The following is a 20,412-nucleotide window of genomic DNA, read 5'->3' on the forward strand; positions in this document are numbered from 1 at the left end:
TTACTATGCCATGTCATACAACCACTACGTTATTGTTTACCTATCGTCGTACGGCGGAAACTGCTATGCATACTTCCTATTATTGTTTGACTCATGGAAGTTCGCGGAGAAAGGGTGGGAAGAGACGAGAAGGGGATATCTCCGGTGCGCCAGCTCACTTTTACGTGGTCACAGTGGTGGCAACATCAGCACTAGGAGCCGGTGGGGAAGATTTCGCGTAGAGTCAACCAGCTAGTTATTAACAACCTTCTGCCTCTACTGTCAATGCAGCCGTTGTTGCTGCTGTTGTCACAGGAGAGTTGTAATGAAGTAATGCAACATCACCGCGTTCTCCGATCTTACCGGAGACCTTCGATGCCATACCTCAAGGGTAAAGGGTGGTTGTTGTTGTTATTATTGTTGTTGTTTTTGCTGACATTCTGTGCAGCGGCAGGTCGCAGCAACGGCTATTCTCGTACGGCACCCTGCTTTCAGCCGTTCGCCCGCACCAACATTGATGTTGACTCCGCCGTCGTGCTCGCCAATATCGAGAGAGATAAACCTATGACCTGAATCTATTACTCTGGGAGCGCTACTCGACCCCTCTCTGTTTCGCCTTTTGCGCGCTCGCCCTATATGGATGAAATGAGAAGCACGCCATAATTAATTCAATCACACAGTACAAAGCTAAGAGTATAAGTAAATTGGAAGCCTCAAGTTAAAGTGTGCGCGTGCGTGCGTGCTATGACACAATGAAGCCAAAGAGCCTACCTATCCAGAATGGCACGACGGTTGGGCAGAGGCATGGTATTTGCGTATGTGGCAATAACAAATGTCGATCACGCTATTTGACAGAAGCGTTACCTCAGCATGGTTGGACAGCTCAATGCCCTGACGTCGGAACTACTATTGCTAGTACAACTAATCGTCGTACTGGAAACAGGCCGTACTTAAAATAAATTTTCTATTAAGGCAGTGGAATATTTGATCATCTGTCGAATTTTGGTTCGGGTAGAAATAACTTGCTCAAATCTGAATCATAATATTAAATTTATCGTTGCGTCACTAGTGCGCGTATATCACGTCGAACCTTTGTTCCTTCTGCTTCTTGCGACATCAATTACTGTATAATAACTAGTCACATGCTTGTTTTCCTTCATGTTTGTCTGGGGTATGATTACTAAGCCTGTTAGCTTCTGTTTCAAAGGTATGCTGTGAAAAGCAACTGGTATAACCTACCCATCTTCATGGACGACTTCTCACTCCGAAGAGTAGTTTTTTTTATATTTTCACGAGCCACCGTAAGGTCGAAATAAAAGAAAATAACAAAAAATAGTGCCCACAATGATTTGCATAGGATAATACCTCCTATGTTTACTGGCCGTCCTTTTCGGGGAGCAGTCACTACCTCTTTGATAGCGATACTCATATTAATTTTTCCCATTATATAATTAAGGCTTTTAAGAAAGGCTCTGATGACGCCAGGAAAATCTGTTTTGCCAGCCTTCCTCTTGTCTTTTCTCAACCCTTACCTGCTACTGCCAGAACTGGCACAACGGTCGGCACGAACTACCAAGCAGTTCCGAGCGCCCGCGTGCCTCTCTCAGCAACACAGGCCGACCAGCAATGACCAGTGCTGGTTCTACTGTGACAATGCAACAAACGTAACGGTCCTGCAATCGGCGGTGCTGAAATCGTCAGAGTGTGCAAGAGCAGGTAGCAGCGTTGGCCAGGGGATCACAGAAATGCGGCGTTTTGAAAACCGGGGGGGATAACGGCAGCATAGAAAACCATCGGAGCCATGGCTGAAAGAGAGAATGAAACAGGACGCGGCCAATATCGCCTGCTGCTTTTGAAAAAAACGAGAGAGAGAGAGAGAGAAACTAGGTAAGCAAAAAAAGTAGACGTCGCGAGAGTAAAGGGAAACTTTTTGTAAAACGTTCCAAAAACGTCGTTTGCCAGCTCTCGCTGTCCCATGTGCGTTTGCTCAAAACCGAAACGCCTGTACCGTTCTAGTGCAGTCCCCCCTCCCCCCTTCAGCCTTCCATTCAAGTTTATCAGCCCATTTTCTTACTTCTGGAGCGCCAGGCTCCATGAAGCAGACTGATTCCATACTTACACGGGCACACGAACGTAGAGAAGGGTACGCACACACAGTTACACACAAAGACACATGGGTCAGTAATCATGGAAGCGCTGTTCTGAGCTTTGCACACTCTGCTATGTCCTCGTTGCCGCTGCGGTAGTCCGCTATTATTGTCGTTACAGGTCTGCAAAGCAAGCATGGTTGTAGAATTGGTGCTGAAGATGCCAGTAACCCTAGCGCTGCTATTGCGTGGTTTGAAAAAGGAACAGTGGCAATTCTGGTGTAAGCAAGCAAAAGCACAGAGGTTACCCTTACGGTTCCTTCTGACTTCCCGCCCGTAGACCCTTCTCGTTGCCTCCTTCACCAAAGAGCCGTTTCCATTTTCCACAATTCTTAGTCTTGTCAAACCGCCTACAGTGTCTGTAGTCCTTATCCACCCCTTTTGCCTCGTCCTTTGTTTCCAGCTCCTGTCCGCTCTGCTTTACCTCCCCTTGGACCCTCAGCATTCCCTTGGCCTACAGTTTTCCCGTCGTTTGAGAACTCCTTAAGTTTCCGTCAAGCTGGCGGATTCACTATTTACCTGGTGGTCTGGTGGCTGCCCGCCTTTTGTGTTTTGCCTTGTGCCTTTGTGAGTGGAAGACAGGCTGCTTCACGATCACTGTCTCCTACCACCCGCCTACTTTTCTATAAACTAGCTTCTCCTACTACCACACACGTCTGCTACTAGCATTACTGCTAGCAGGTTCGCCAGGTGGGAGGCAGGTCTACTCTTTCGTTTGTTAGTTGTTTGGCTTGCTTGTTCGTTCATTCGTTCCTTGGTTCTGTTAGTAGCAAAACAAGGTTCAGCGACTAAGAGCAGCACTGCTGGGGGTACTGCCGGTAGTGGCAGTTATGGTAACGTCAAGGCCTTTCCTATGGCAATTTGCAGTGCCCCGGGGCAGGACTTGTAACGTGGCGGAGCCTGGTCCAGTCCGCACAAGCGATCGAGTCGGTAACACAACTAAGAAAGACTGACTGTTTTTTGGATGTCTAACGTGCAGGCTTTGGTAGGAAGGACTTTGGTCCAATAGACTGGATAGGGAAAATCGTAGGGAAACTCTACGCTGAACAGAACGAAAACCTAACGCAAGATAGAACAAGGGGAAAAGGGTTAGATGCAAACAGCCTTTTCCGTTCTTATGCGTTTCCTCCCCCCCAGTGACCCTTTGATTGCTTGCTCCCTTGTTCGCTTTGTTAGTAAGCCTCCTTCCAACCACAGCAACGATGGCGGCGCGGCGTTTGTCCGTACCACCAACAAGCACTTCTTCCAGTTTCGACAGTCGCTACTGCCCGCAAGCAGATACTATGAAGACTATGCGACGAACGCTACTCCTGCAGACCATTACCCAATGCAACTTTCACAATCACCAAACAGGAGCTTTACCCTGCGAATGGTTGCCGCCAATTGACGTCTTGGCTATGTATCTATAATTCTGTAGGGCTAAGGTATAACAGACCTAACAAGGCAGCCCCAATTACCGTGTGACAGCTATACTGCAATGGATTGACATTTGTATAGAAACGTTGTAGTGGCAGAAATACTGGGAGCAGTGCTTACAGAATTGATGTGTCTTGAAAACAAAGACTGCTAAAATCGGTTCTACGGACCGTTCCTCCCTGAATTGGAGACAACTGCTAAACTTGCTGTGTCAACGATCGTCTCCGGATTCTGCTTTCTTGTCCGTATTGCCTTTTCTCAGCAAAAACAGCCTCAGAATGTCTTACCAGCCACAGAATAAATTACACTTATGTTTCCGCAAAATGGAAGGATCCCTGCGGTGTTTCAATACAAACGGGTATACCGAAGAACTTCAGTGGGGTATGTGTAACGTACGCAATATACTGGCAGAAGACAAAGTACGTTCGCTGGGAAGCTTACCGTCTGATGGGTACTTGTCTGCCATCGTCGGACGAAAACCAGCGAGTAACAGGAAGTGCGGTAGCTGGAAAGATGAAGAGCAAATTTAGCCGCACGTTGGAGCTCAAATCATCCCATATCCCAGCCCGTCCCGTCGCATTGGCTAGCAAGAGCTTCTTCTTTCAGAGGGGCTTCGCCGACGTACGCATGTCCGAAAATCAGTAGAATACAGGATTGGTTTACAGAAAATGTCTTCCCTCTGATGGCGCTATGCAGATTAAGGAACGCAACACGTCTGCCAGCCGACTGGCACCCTATGGAAGGGTTCATATGTTGGCGGTTGGAAGAATCGAAGCATTTAAGTCTTTGTCCTAGATATGATCACCGACACTGATGAAGATTATTTAAACGTACACCGAAGCCGGTGCGATGTCGACGGCTGTATGACAAAAAAAGCAAATGGACATTAATAAAAAGCAATCGGAATATTTCTTGAAAGCGGATTACTATTTTTATTGATTTGCTACAAACAGCAAAAGGCTATACAACAGCATCGAGGTCAAGAATCACATACTACTAATACAGCAGTAGCAGAGGTGCGAATGGCTGACAGCAACGGACGCAACCACCTGTGGCTTCGATCTGAATTTTCGCACACGCAGAATTTTTGATATTTTTATTCTCTGAAGTTGTAACGGTATCCGAAATGTAGTTGTCGAATACTACATGTTTCCGTTTGATCAAATTCGGTAAGCTTATGCGTCATTCATTATTTAATTTATTATTATTTAACTGTTTATTTTGGAAAAAAAGGTGTTTTACAGGAATGAGTATCTCATATTTTTGTCGAGTTTTTAAATAATTATGGCCAAGGTATTTTTATACAACATATATTTGTTCTATATATGAATCCGGTCTCATCTTTGTATAATAAATAATCACTCATAGAGGATTAGGTTTCGTTGCAGTCAACCGCATGCACATGCGGAATTAAAGCTGTTAAGTTTGAGAGGCTAAACAGGAAGGTTCAAGTCACTCATCCTTTCGGATGTCATGCACAGTCCTGCTGCCTATAACGAAGGAACCTACTGAAGGATAGCTTGCTGTGGAATACTGGTCCTCATACGGTCAAACGACCAACAAACAAATAAGAAGGAAACGAAACTATTCTGTAGAGTCTCCGAGTAGTTGGGCCTTTAGCATCGCTGATCTTACAACGATCCTTCGGAAACTGCTTTAGAGCTGACCCACGTGGCATGTACTAGCCATAATAACGTTCTATTTGTTTGTACTGTTGGCGTTAAACTCGGTCCACTGATTATCCAAACTGCCCGTAGCAACGGGCCCTAACATACCTATTTGCATATCAGGCCTCTTCTCTTTGGTTCAAGTCTCGCGATACAGCCCAAAACCCCGTTGGATGAGCGGCCTATAAGCAACTCGACTGGTAGCAGCATCCAGTGCTTCTAGGCCTGCTGTTTTTTGTCTCCTGCTGTTTGTTCTTTTTTCGACGACGAAGTGGGGTCGCGCCAGGAGAAGGGGCAGACACAGCGTGCAGAAGCTGTATGAACGTGTCGCACAAGGACTCTCTAAAGTCTAGTGGAAGAGAACCGGCACTTTAATGTTTACCGGCAAGCGTCTGCAAATGCTTTGGACGCCGCTGGGACGTCAATGAAAATCTACTCTCGCACAGCAATGCAGTTTCGAACTATTTTACGCATCCAGCAGCAGCACTAGCAACATTTCTCATAGTTTCGTGTGATCGCTTTCTTTTCGCATCTTTTCTTTTTCCTCTGTTTTGTCTTAGCTAAGACAGGAGTGGCAGATCTTTTGCTGTCCCTTTGTGGTCCCCTTTTTCGGGACAACAACAGCCGCCGGGAGCGACACGGTGGTAGCCGTCCGAGCTTCCAAGATGTTTACCAGGACACGCTGCTGCGTGCCTAAGAGTGCTGGCCTCCTTCGTTTTTCTGCACGCGAAGTACCCTGGTAGCGTCTGGTCCGCGGGAAATTCAGTGAATGCTGACTAAAGCGTAGACCGTTCCGACGCAGACGCGACCTCTCCGATTCCTCCCATTGTTACGCCGCGCCCGCCGCTACTACTACTATTACAACTACTACGAAAACAGCAAGTAGGCTCTAAGGCTGACCATCTATGCGAGGTAACAACCGCTACAAAGGCCAGTAGTGCATACACCGAGAGCTGATCATATAACAAGGCCCTGGTGGGTAGAACGCGCAATTCACGATGTCATCACGCCAAGCAAAAGCTGTTTTACTAAACACCCACACTAGATAGCAAACCCCTCCGTCAATCTTGCAGCTACCTCCGCTGCTACCCCATATCCTGCAAACCTCTCCGTCAATCTTGCAGCTACCTCCGCTGCTACCCCATATCCTCTATGTCCTCCGACCCATTCAGCGACTATTCGTGCTTTGCAGGCCGTCAACAAATGTAGTAAAGTCATCACGGACGACGATCTGTCGACCTCAGCGTTCTGCTTTACCGTTACTGTCTTTTTCGTCGTTAACGTCATCATCATCATTGTTATCATGAATTTGCCTCCTCTTCATTTACTGTGGACAGACAGACGTGCCTTGCGTTGAGGAGGGATCGTCTGCAAGCGTGTATATGGATATACAAAATATTATATCATATTATATTATACACTGTGCATTCAAAGAGACGAGGAAACTCGTGATGATAGTTGGTTTAAGAAATACCTGGCACGCAATCTACCGGAACCTTCTAAATATTGATCAATGAAGAAATAAGAAATTATGAGAAACTTCTCAAGAGGAATTCGCTTGAAAAGCAGATCACAGTAAGTTTTATTATAGCAGCGACATTGTTGTTTCTGAAAATTCCGCGATCTCTGACAATTCGTAGAAGATGACGAACGATGGATTATGGTCACGTATGATTCAGCCGATTTGTCGATTATATAAATTCATTCGTAATGAAATTTCGTCTGCTACATGAGGCCAATCGTTTAACTAATTTGCGGATATTGCAACGACTGTTGTTGTCGCATCATTGTTGTCATTACTATGATCGTCGTAACTGAAAAGTTCGACCGTCCAAAGCAGTCACTGTGGGACTTTTTTTAAGGATGTCCTACTATATGCAGCAATACGAATACAAAAAGGAAGAAGTAATTTTTTTAGGCACATCCCATACAGTGGCAACGTTATGGTTAAATAAAGACATACGCACATCCGCACCGTACAAGACGGCTTTTGCTATGATTCTCTATATCGGTATCTATATGAGTGTCCGTAGCAGCAGTGGTCCCCGCCGTCATATTCATAGTAACAGCAGCAGCAGCAGCAGCAATAGCGCCAATAGTGCCAAATAGAACAAGTGATCGTAGATGGACTGCGGATACATAATTTAGCTGAACGTATGTTTGGCAATGTTTGTTCGTGTAACAATTTTTTACTCCTCGAACTTCGCAAGCTGCTCAGCGAGGCAGCGATCATGGTAAGGCCAAGCGTCGTAACGCTACAAAGAAATGAGCCTTTTTTTTGACCTCACCGAAGGAAACAGGAGGGTGTTGAATCGCTACCTTCCTGCGTTGGCATGACCAGCTTCATGCAGCTAATCAAATAACAACTATTGAGTGAAGTGGTGAGCAAACGTCGGAACCAGCCAGCGTGGTTCTCTGTCGTGGCGTTACAGTTGCCGACAGACTGACTGAAATGACGCAAAGCGCCTTCCACTAACAGCCTGGGAAACTACCGCGTTGCCTACTCAGCCGGTATGAGCACCAACCGACGTAGCGATAAAGACTGTCCAGCGAGTGCAACGAGACAGGCAAACGCTTGAAAGTAGCCAAAAAATTCAAGGACGTATTTGAACGCCGGAGCAAGCTAAAAACGACCGAACAACCTTTGGTCGAGAAGAAGGAGCCAAGGAAAAAAGTGGCCCGATCCTCTTCCTTCATCGCCCCCTAGAACGTACGAAGGGGCAGTTCCACGAATAGCAGCAGCGACGACAACAGCAACAAGCAAGTAACAGGCTGTTGAAAGAGCACTATGGCATTCGACAGCGGATATCTACGCGGAACGAAAGAGAAGACAAGTGAAAGGACAAAATAAGTGGCATCCCTAAAGTCAGTGGGCAGCTGTGGCACTGGCGGGGGGCAACAGCAGCAGTAGATAGCTTCAAAAGTTGCATAAGGAGCATTAGCAAAGGAGGAAAATAACTGTCAGTGAGAAGACGGATGACTGGATGAGCATCACCGTAAAGAGAGACGGAAGCAAAATAGTAGAAAAGGCGGATTTTTTTAAATGCATATACACGGTAATTTGTGCATGAAACGCTAACAAATATGCAGATAAGTTTGTTATGGATTGTATTTTATGCTTACCAAGATAAATGGATGTATCTGCTAGCGCGCACTCATATGTCGCGTTTAGAACAGCGTGTGATAAACACTAAAAATGTGCATGTGTGTGTTATTTTAGATATGTTCGGCCTGTTAAATAACTCTCTCATTCGGGTAGTTCGTACAAACCTTTTTTTATCTTGCAAGCAACTGTGTTGTCCTATAGAAACTACCAATAACCATTAGTGAAAGCCAGAAATCATAATATTTAATTCATTTAATTATAAGGTCATTTTTTGGGTTAATTTCAATAATCTTATTAAGAATTTCGTGTGTCAAGTATTCAGGTGACACGTTTCTCGAGGCGCAATCAACGTCGCAACAAAGTCGTATACATTTTGACCAGTCTATTGATCAATACATCTTGTAGCTGATCTGTACATACGGATTCATCCTGTGTATGCCTGCAACGCTTAGCTTGGCCTTGTGTGGTTCGGTGTTGCCTCCATATGACACAATGGTAGACACATATGGACGTAACAACCGAATGGTACGAAACGTGAAAGAATACACTATTGATCTATTACACGGTACCCTAACAGACAAAAGTCTATTTCGTAGAACGAATTGGCAGGTAGTGTCATCTTTAGCTGGTAGCAGACATAAATATGATACCGACTCATCCTTGTCAGATCAACCTGTTTTATCACCCGTAGATGGTACTGCTTTGGAACAAAGCCTTTGTGGTGAAGCAAAATAATTACTCTGATGTAATGAATTTTGTTTAACAGATCTTCTAATAAACTCCGTTAGGAATATGACCGGAAACGTCTTTGGCCTTTACAATTTCTCTATTGAATACCTGTCGTCGTGAAACGACGATGTTAACTCACCGAACTTAATCAGCTTCACAGCATCAGCGGGGAATCGCACAAGAGAATATTATAAGGAACTGGCAATAAGGTTTACCGGGTCCTGAAACAAAAACAATATACCATCGTAGGACGTCGTTCTGATCTGCGGACTACGATGCAATGTAGTTTGGCGTATGATGGTGTAACCATGAGGTTTTTGACTTTTCATTTGTGACAATAGAAAAATGAAAACACTTCTATTGAGTGGTATAGCACATGCTCTACTGTAAACGGACTGCGGCGATCGGCTGATTCTACGACCATCTTGTTTGCGAGGCGAAGCATATATACTTTATTTCTTTTTTTTTTTTTTTTTTTTTTACTTACTAGTTACATGTTTCCTTAACTTTCCTCGCCACTGTCGTCACATTCTGCTCTCAGTTGCTCGGTCAGTTTGTTGTGTGCCACTCGTAGTGTTCCGCCAGCAAACATACAAGCAGCAGACGAACGAATCAACATGATTTATCCGACGGTCCTTCTTCCTGCTCGTATGAAACAATTGAGAGCGAAACAGAAAGAGAGAGAACAGGAAGAACAATAAATAAGGAGACCAAACAAATCAGTTCCAATCGGCGCCATTTCGACCCGCTGCTCCATTCGGCCAGAAATGAACGTTATGTGATTTTACCCGCTGTTGAGTAGGACATTAACATGCGCGAGACGGAAAATGGTGGACGGTAGTGGAAACGGAAGGTGATTGAATGGAGATGATTCTTTGTGACGACATCACCGACAACGGTGACGCTGCTGCAATAATGACTTTCGGTCGTTTGATAAGATCCTCACGCCAACGATTTGCTGCTTCTTTCCTTTCGTCTCTTTCTTGACCTGGCTGGTTGTGTTGCAGGAAGCGTTGCAGTTATGTACCATGTCACGGGGACGCAAACGCTTTATCAACGGACACATGAGGGCCGAACAAACGCAGAAGGGCTAAGAGGGAGTGCTAGGGTCTAACGAACTCTCTTCCTTCCAGCTCGTTTCTGCAACGCAACAATAACTAAACGGGTTGGCAGTCTGTCCCGGAGGACCCAGTAGCCACTACAGCTAAGAGCTGGTGATTTTTCTACAGCCTTTCAAATAGCAATGTGCTCGATGACGACTTTTAACGGTATTTCAAATGATGCCGCGTCAATAGCTAGCGTCTGACACATCCAGATACTGTCACCTCTGCCAATATGCTGTCAAGAAAAGAGAAAAAACGATAAGGCAGAGGGTTTGTGATGGAGATGTCTTTAAAAGAGCATCGAATAGCCTTTTCTTAGCTTCGACGTTGTCATATGGAAGAACTTACCGGCACTATTACACGTAGATTCTGATGTGTTCGTTCCTAGTTCTTCCCTAGCTTCGTCCGTTTCTCTATTTAGGGTCGCCAAGCGACACCTGATAATAGTTTGTGTTCAATTGAAAGCATTCGCTATTGTGCAATAAAAGCGATACGATAGCGTGAGCGGCAATAGCTATATACGGGTAAGAATAGTTGAACGCTTTGTGTGTAAGGAGGTTTTTGTTAGGAATATATTTCTACGCCTTATTCTTGAGATGTGCACACTTTCATTTCTGTTCAGCAAATAAATTCCCGAAAAGCTCTACGAAATGCACATATGTTGCATACAATCTATCGATACTGACGTACCCAACAAGTTCGCTTGCAGTTATGGTAAACTTGTATACACTACATATGTCTTACATACAAGGACCGCTCTTTGGCCGAGAGGAACAAAAAAACAACTGAATATATTTACATAAATCCTTCCTTGTTACAAATTTTATTCATTCAAAATTTTACTTTAATAGATCATTTATGCGGTGAGCTCCACTAGGTTCCTTCGTATAATAACTATCCTCTTGTCTAGATTGACAACTTTTTCCCAGATATTTGGTCTTATCTTTGAAATGCCTGCGCGTAGCTTTTTCTTTAGTTTGTCCACCATCTGTAGATCGTCGTTGTAAACTTTGCCTTTTGGACGTTTGTTGATGGAGCGGAGTTATGCCACATGGTCTGGAAAGCCATTCGACGTCACCCCGCCTAAAGATCAGCCGTCCACTAAAGTAATCTTCTAATAACATTATTCCGTGAAGAGGTAGATCAGCTGGCTGAAACCACATGTTTTGCGAAGTTTTTTCAACGTTCTGGAGTACAGAACAGCCTGATATTATTTCTTGGTAGCAAACAGAGCTTAAAGTTTGATCCGAAAAAAAGGCCCTCCAGCGTAAACACCTTTCGCGGACAGGCTGAAGATTCTCGATCTATGACCTATAATGGGCAAGTATCCGTGCCGGCACTTTAAAGATAGGGTCCGATGCATGCGAAAAGGTAAGCAATTAGAGGGTAAAACGAATAATCATTCATATCGCATTGTAATTCAAATTTTAAATGCGTAGGGTCTGTAACAAAGGAAGATGTATGTAAATACATATGGTATGTTTTTTTTGTTGGCCTTGTTTTGAAGCTACTTCCGGTCAGGTAGATGGTCATCCATATATATATATATATATATATATGTAACGCATATGGTGTCGTATTGGAAAGACATGAAATATCGTTGGAGTTTCAACAAAGGCCATTTATCGCCAATCCATAATACTTCACTACTGATGTCAGGACCCTCCTATCATCTAGACTCCTTTATGTCGAATCCTACATTGACCATAAAATGTCGGCCACTGTCCTGAGCTCGGGTCGTATGGTTACCTTCCATCCGATGACGTCTGGGCGCGGACAAGCGAAACCTGCAGCCGAAGCGGTACCTCTCTACTGTTTTAAATTCTGGTTCTCCTCTTATAAATTGGGCGGTGTTCCGGTCGTTCTGAACTGACGAACGCTGCTCTTAACTGACTGTCAAGGTGGAGCTGCCAAATCTGAGAACCGTTTTCGAGGTATCATGTGATTTGATTTTGTGCGGTTTACGTTACGCTGTTGCCACCTTATCATTGACAAAATAAAAAAGCTATCGAAGACGCTTCTTGGAACTTCGACTGGAGTCTTCTGATGCTGCTTACCGACGATTTCCAGATGAGTTCAGCAGGATTTCGAAAAAGCGCGCTGCAATTTCCTAAGAACCATTCGGATTGAAAATAAAGCAAGACTGGTAGTAGGAAACAGCAATTCATTACCATCGAAATTGCGGCAGTCACGGTAGATCAGTGTATTGAATGAAGCCTGACGACCGTTCACAAAATAAGTCTGCAAACAACGGTTCTTAAGGGATCTATAGCTCAGAAGCAACCGGTGCGCTGAATCAATTTCTGTGCATCTGGCATAAGATGCCAAATTGACTGATACATTGCGATCTGCACATAGCTGTAGAAATGCAGTTTGCCTTATGTTCCTCAAAAAACCTTTATTTAATCGCCCGTATTTTGCACTGTATATCGGAGACGGGACCTTAAGCAGCGACCTTAAGCTCCTAACTCATTGAAGGTTTAGCATTTTCTGTTACATTTCGCGTGGAACTCCCAGCTGTAATTCGCATTGCAAATTACGTTTGGAGTGACTTCGACACTGGACGCGAACAACCGCGGGAGCAGCGTGCAAGTTACCGGAGAATAGGGCAAGTTCTTCGCCTAGGCATTACAGTAATAATAATAGTATCTCACGTGGCGCCTCTACCGAGTTCTTGTTATGATTAGACACTGTCACACAGAATATAAGGTTAATTGAACCCGCTACGTTCGTTGAAGCACTTGATTTTTTATGCAGACGTTTCCTCTCTTTTCCTTTTTCTCTGACTCTCTGTTTCTCTGACTCTCTGTTTCGTAAACTATCCATGCCTGTTTGCTTCTGTTCTGATGCCGTTCAGGAGACTAAAATTAATTTGCTCTTCGATGAGCATTGTTGTTCTATTGAGTGTTTCTATGTATCAACAGAGGGAGTATCGTAGGGGAACCAAATGAAGCAGGCAGTCTCTAGTCACATACTCTATAGTATAACATAATGAAATTGCATAACATACGTAGTTTTCGCCGTCAACTTGCTCTAATTGCTCCTTGCACAGTAGTAAACGCGCTCTAAGTACAAGACTCCTCGGCGGACGCGGTGATGATTAAACTGACGGAAGGTTACGGAAGTGGTCTGGGCAAGGTCAGGCCTTTGATGGCCGCTCGAGTAGTCTGCCTCTGCGGGTCTTCGAATGTCATTTCGTGTTTACGATGTCTGTCTTCCTTTAAAGGAGAGTGTTTCGGTAGAAAATTATTGTTAGCTCCCGAAATTGTTTTTCGATACGGTGATGGTCTGTTCAGGTGGGTGTTCCCCACAGTTTGCCTTCACGATCCGCTCAGCTAGAGATACCGCCTGCTTAGTTTCCTCGTGTAGACCAGCCAACTAGAAACAGTGGGTAACCAATAGACAAGATTCAACTGGCTTCGATAGCCGCAGGCAGCTGTATTTTGCAAAAAGAACGAAACGTGATCCGCGCTGACCGAATTGGCCGGAGCCAGAGAAAAACCGTTTCACCATGTTACAGCCACCGGATGGCTATAACAGCTACAAGGATAAGCCACGCATTGCGTCCTCCAACAATCTATTCTACAGCAGAGTCTGCTAGCTTCGCAGGAAGTAGCAGAAAATCCGTGCAGTGTTGGATCTGGCGCAAGGCTGGTTTCTATCCTGAGTGGCATTTTCTGCCTGAATCCTACATCTTCAATAGTGGGATTTCGATGACGTCTAATAACGATTCTACATGATGAGAGATACGCCTGAGCAATGACAGGCGGGCATTTGTCGTTAACCCTAGACTAGAGCCATTGTGATGTCGGTTTGTACTACGTACCGCTGTCTCGAGAATATTGGTTGTAACGTTAGGCTCATGAGACGTCACTGGCACGTTCGACCCGATAAAATGAAATGGAAAAATGAAGGGCACATTATTACAATGTTTACCAACTGTCAGAATGGTCAGTATTTCATAAACTGTCGCAAAGAGAAGCATATGTCGCTTGCGAGACACGGTTCATACCCTGCATTATCAAAGCAAGTAGAGTATATCGTTGCACTATTATAAGAAAATATCTGAGAAAAAGCATAATGTAATAAATAAAAGACAGTGGCGGAATATTTGCGTACGCGATCTCAGCCTAACGATAGCTGCATTATATAATGTAGTCGACATGCTGAAAATGTAGAAGTCGGTCGCGATTGTGGCGGCGCATCCTTTCTTGTTTTGTCTATTTCGATTGATACAGACATCAAAACAAGGTTGTGATAAACCCCCCAGCCCTCCCCACGCTAATCGAATACCATGCAGCCGCTACTAATCGTCAACCTGTAATGCATGGGACGTAGCTATTCGACCCAAGGCGCTTTTTCGAAAATGATATTTTTGAATCGGAAGACCTTCAGGTACCTCACTTTTTTATTGATAGCCCTTCGCCACCAAAATGACTGTTTCGTGCGGCGCAAAGCGAATAAGCAATGTTGACTCAAGTAGTTTACGTTGATAAACGATCCGGTTGTGTAGTGACCTTATCTAATCTTGTCCTACTCCGAGGCCTACAGTAACAGCTATAGAGCACAGCTATTAAAGTCGATCAGTTGGATATTCTTTCACTTTAATGCGCAATTTGCAATCATTTAATGAACATCTAACAAAAAAACGATGATAATAACAGTAGACGGTAGAATAATGAATGTCACAGGCGTAAAATAGTATTTCGGCGATGGCTCTACTTAGGAAATGATTGACAGTGATAACGTCTGTGAGTCGGCGGTGAGTTTCACTCCGGTTACAGGGGCATCGCAAGGGAAAGCCGTCGGTGGCAGTTAAGCAATTTCTACTTTACCTATACAAAAATAGCCGTCGCAATGTTTCCGCTTCAGCTATGGCCAGCGCGTACGAACGGGCTAAAGTTCGTATACTGCATTGCAGAGATTTGTGGGTCGATGGTAATATAGTTCTTAAATACAGTAGCAGCGACGGCAGTGGTCATTCTTGACAAATCGTGTTTGCTTGAAACTCTCGAGAAGCATCGAGCGCGGTAGGCCGATAAGAGGAACAGTCTCTATTACTCGTTAGTGAGATGCTGTATATGGAACATAACATAAAACATTTTTAAGACTAAATAAGAAGACTTTAAAATAACGGGCTAACGGGCAGTAATCGCTTCTCATAGAACTACAGAAGAAACTTAAACGAGCATGGATACGAAGAAACTATAAGGCCGCAGATTTCCATAAAAATTTATCTCTAAAGGGCAAATGTGCCTCGATACTTTACCTATTATCCTATGGTTGGTCTTATCGAATTCCCATATTAGAGACGGGCATGGATGATAGTATGAGAAAATGTACAAAATACCCATTTTTTTATTCCCGTTCGTATTAATCTGGTATTATATTATATACATATCTATATTAAGAAAACGAGGATCGTTCAACAGTGTGTTATACGTCAAACAGCAAATAGGTACCTCTTAACGAAATAGGTTTTGTATAACTGAAATAAAAAAAAATATCTGTTCGTACAGAAAAAAAAAACCTTAATGAGCAATACTTAGGCAGCTAACTGTTTGATTTTGTCTCATTCAAAAGCGGCATCTTCTTCAATGTGTCCGCATGTTTTTGGACTACCCGTGACAAATGCTGGAATCAGTGGACAAGATATATATGGTAAATATGTGCGATAAGCTAGGATTTCCAATAGCAGTGGCTTTGCACTGCGAGCCTCCTCGGTTCTTGTCGTCAGAGACGCGCGACATTTAGCACAACGTCCTCAAATAGCGCGTGATTGGATCCGTTCAATCTACCTATTGTAGTACTTGCTGCTGCTGCTGCTGCCTATTATAAATGTAGGCTAAAATCTATAGACGAAAAAAGGATGATCAATACATATATCACCTAGTATTGGAACCCGCTTCGCCATTGCTATTAATGGAACAGCGTTAAAATCTGTTTGTATGCGATCATCTCTCACACCTATTATCTTAGTTACGGCTACGAAGATCATTGGGCCATTTACCTTGCCAATGTACGAGGCTTTGTTACAAGCGCTGAAGATCCTTGTATTTATTCGTTCATTAAATGAACAGAATAGATATATATATATGTTGTCTGGGCTGTTTGTCCAGTTGGGTGGTTCTGAAGTGCCACATCTGAGGTGATCTGGATCGTGCAGAGTGGCTCTTGGTATCATTTAACAACTAGAATTTTACGGTAGATTGTAACATTGTTAGGACGCCTTTATCAGACTTAAGATAGAACGCTTTTGAAGTAAAGTCAAATTTCCGCATAATTTTATCATGTGTTGCAATTTTATTGCGTTCAAGACTAATGCTGCCCTGGCCTACAAAGAACTGTGTTGTTCACAGTAAAAATGCGTTATTGAGAGAAATGACCTAAAGGTGGCCGTGTCACTTTCATTCTGAAACTTTCGACGTTTGAAAGATGCTCCTTGTGGCGGTCGACCTGTTACGAAGAAGGCTAAGGACATTTGCGCAAAAGTTCAGCAAAGGCAACATATGGCAACATATAGCCAGGACACCACCAAGAAACTAAACGCATACCTCCAAACAATTTTAAACGATTTAAAAAAAGCTAGCTACGAAAAGAAGCTCGATTTTTGGGTGCTACACGAATTGGATGAATTTTTAACTGAATCATATAGAAATACAACAGAGGTGAGCCACTTCGAAAGCGGTTGGTTGGTCCTCGACGATAAAAAAAATATCGATCATATATAACAATAATATGCAACTAAAAAAAATATGCTCCATAATCTGTGGCCCAGGCTGAGGCCCAACTAGTTGTCTAACGGGACTGGAAAGAAAGCGAGCCGCTGCCACCTAACAAAACAATTTATTCGGGCCCCCTATAGCTCTGAAAAATTAACCGAATTAAAATAAGGCATTGGAAAAATCGACCGGAATCGATAATAAACAAAGAAACCGTTACCTTCCGTTAGGACAACATCTTTAGCCATTTGGCAAAAATGGAAAAAATATGGATAAACAATTTTAATGCACTCATCGTATGGCTCAGAGCTTCTATCATCACCATCATGTTTTGCTTTCAACGTAGCTTCGTACGTAGCGATAATAATAATAATAATGACATAATAATATGAACTTGAAGGCATACAAAAATAACTTGTTAGCCTAGGATTTATAGTGATGGGATTATGATGTTGTTATTAGAACGTTTATGAAAATCCATAGATCAAAATAACTCATATTTAAATAATGATTATATTATTTTAAATTATCAAAAGTGTTTGCCTAAAACGGCTGGTCCTTTTCTGATAGCCCAGTATAATAAACACATATAACACACAATAAAACACTTAGAATTGTACACTAGTAGGCTTCTCGTGTTTTACCACGATACGATGCAAATACTGCATACGATTCCAGGCCAAAGAAACTGCAGATGTGTGCTAACGATAGCCCCAATATAAGTTTATCTATACGCCATTTTTGTCTTCCTCGTATTATACTATGGAACGAAGTTTGGCAAACCAATTTTAAGCTTATAATTTAGTATTGATTTAAGGCCAAGCAAGGTACTGCCGGTGTTGGCGAAACCGCATTTATGAACACCATTTTGCCACCGCTCGTCGATTAATTGTTACTTAGAGAGAATGGCGGAGCATTTTGTTTAGTACTATGTACGTCGTAAAACCTCTATATAAAATCATAGCTATGGCTAAGATACGAACACAGGGAACGCGTTCAATATGCACGTTATATATTGCGTTAGAAAATATTTTAGTCCCAGCTGAAATAAATATGATTGAGTGTATATATAAATTTTCCGTTACTGTTTGCACGGTCTCTAAATGTTTTCGTTCAGCGCGAGATTGTGATTTACAGCCAATGGAACTATTAAAAACGAGCTATTTTTCCTTCTCATACAGTCATCTAGAAGGCTCAGTGTCTAAATGCGTTTAGACGCTTAGGTCTGTTGCAAGTTAGCTTCTCAATGTAGGGTCTTATCGAAACAGCCATTAGTCATTCATCCACAGTGGCGCCTATTAACTCTCGCATAAAGTAGACGCCATCTTGCCATTAAGGAAACGTTGACAGCCGGCTACCGCCATTGCTACTGTTATTAAGCATGAGAGAACTTCCCGATGAGATCACAGACAGGTTCGGTGCACTTATAGCTATCAGCACATGCGACAACATGGAGCGATATCACAGACTCCTGTTGTTTCCTCGTAAACGTGTGGGCTACCTGTTGTCTTCAATCTGCTTCTAAACTTCTCGTCCCGCAGAATTGGCGCCGTCCTATTCTTTTTTTGCTTCTGCACGGTTTCTGCCATATGTCATATAGCCGGTATCAAGTAATGTCGTATGGATAGGATAACGACACGTAAAGGGAGAGGAACAGAGAGGTGAGACGAGGCTAGCGAGAAACCGGGGTCTCTTGTGCGAAGTGCTTGAGCGCTAGCAAGTAGTCGCCGCCGCAGAATTCGGACTCCCTTCTTGAGATCGCTCGGCTCGTCCATTCGTTCGTTCGCGATTGATGCGGGGACGCGCATCTGGGAAAGAGAGGAAACGCGCCTAGTGGTAAAAGGGCAGCACAGAATATGCGGAAAACCCAACCAGCGACCCAATCAGAGTGCACATTATTCACGTGATACTAATCACATTGTTCGTTGCCGGTGCACATGTGTGCTAAAGAATAAAACGAAATTCCTACTTTGCACCGCCGTTAGCACTATACCGAAGGTAGTGTTAGAGTACAACTATTTTTTCATAGAAATAAGAACGTTACTAGACCCAGAGGCATCACGCCCAGCAGTTCAGCACATAGAGCAGTAGACAACATCGCTGAAATTAAATATCTATGTATGGTGATTGCCTCTGACCCCGATAAGGGATCAGTCGCCTTGTTTAACATATATGGAGCATTTCGGAACAATGTCTTTTTTTTTTTGAACATACTCGCATGAGCTGTTCGGTGACAGCAGAAGCAGAAGCAGTACGGAACGGAGCGGAGCGAGCAACGGAATCAAAATCGAGTAGATCTTTATTTTTTTTAGATCGAGTGAGATGGTTTCCTTTTTTACAATCCTACACATCGATACCAGCACGCCCCCATTCACAACGACACAATAGAAGGGACGACCAATTGGTTCATCTTCGCAGTAATACCTAGGACACGATTATATCTAGTTCACAATCCGTAAATGGTCTCGGTCTCAGCGAAAAATAATTATAGACCTTGGGAATTCGAGAGCAAGCGTTGGAAACATGTCTTTATATATAATATGTATGTATATATATTTGAGTTCTGTGGGTACAGGCTCATCATTGAGTGGCACCGTAACTCCATTCACACAACAATAAACAGTCAACAGACTGTTACATGCACGTACGCGCTTTCCCTACATTCATTACAAGCGTGACTGCTGCTGTCGTTTTTGCTGACGCTGCTACAAGAATACCGGCCAGAAACACTGTGCCTACTAGCCGAATTTAACGGCAATCAAAAAGTCACTTAATGGATTTTAATTATAATAACAAAAAAAAAAAACACGTCAAATCGTCTTGCTGCATAATTTCACTGAGCGGTAGTTAAGGTATTACTAAACAAGAAGGCGGGATGAATGTTAAGCGACGCCGAGAACGTTGAATTACGGCGGTAAGCCCTGGCAGGGACCTGGGCTCTAGCCGGGGCCTTAGTGGACCTTCCATCTAAATTGATATCGCTCAAGAAAATCTTATTCGGTTAAGAGTCGTTTTTCTAAACGCGAGCGGCCTTTAGTCTAATGTGGTAATAATAGCCGACGATCAAAAACTCTACCTACCTCCCTCCTCTGTGTGCTTCTACAGCGGCTACCGAAAGGCGCGCACGTACTTAACACAGGTTTTGTTTCCGTTCGTCAACGACAGCCGTGAACCCATGGTGATGCCCCTGCTTCGTTTGTTGTTACAGAACGTCTACCTGCTCGCGGCTCAAAACTATAAAACCGATAGTTTTAAATGGCCACAACCACCTACCCAGCGTGTCTTTCGTCAAGCTCGCTTGCTTCACTAAAAGGTCTACCTGAGACTAATTTCTGAAACGAGCGGCCTGTTGATTGCTTGGCTCGGTACATGTAAAGTGTGCAGATTGATCGACGTAATGGAGTTCTGCTTGTCTATTTTTCTATGCAGCAATATTATCAAGCTCATTGAGATGGAGGGTCGCTCTGTCCTTTCAATCGTCGTGTTTCGTTCTTCGCAAACGCCGCCATTTCTGTGTCGTACAAACAAAACAACTATTACTAT

Source organism: Varroa jacobsoni, unplaced genomic scaffold (assembly GCF_002532875.2).
Source record: "Varroa jacobsoni isolate VJ856 unplaced genomic scaffold, vjacob_1.0 contig00098, whole genome shotgun sequence".
NCBI classification, from domain to species: domain Eukaryota; kingdom Metazoa; phylum Arthropoda; class Arachnida; order Mesostigmata; family Varroidae; genus Varroa; species Varroa jacobsoni.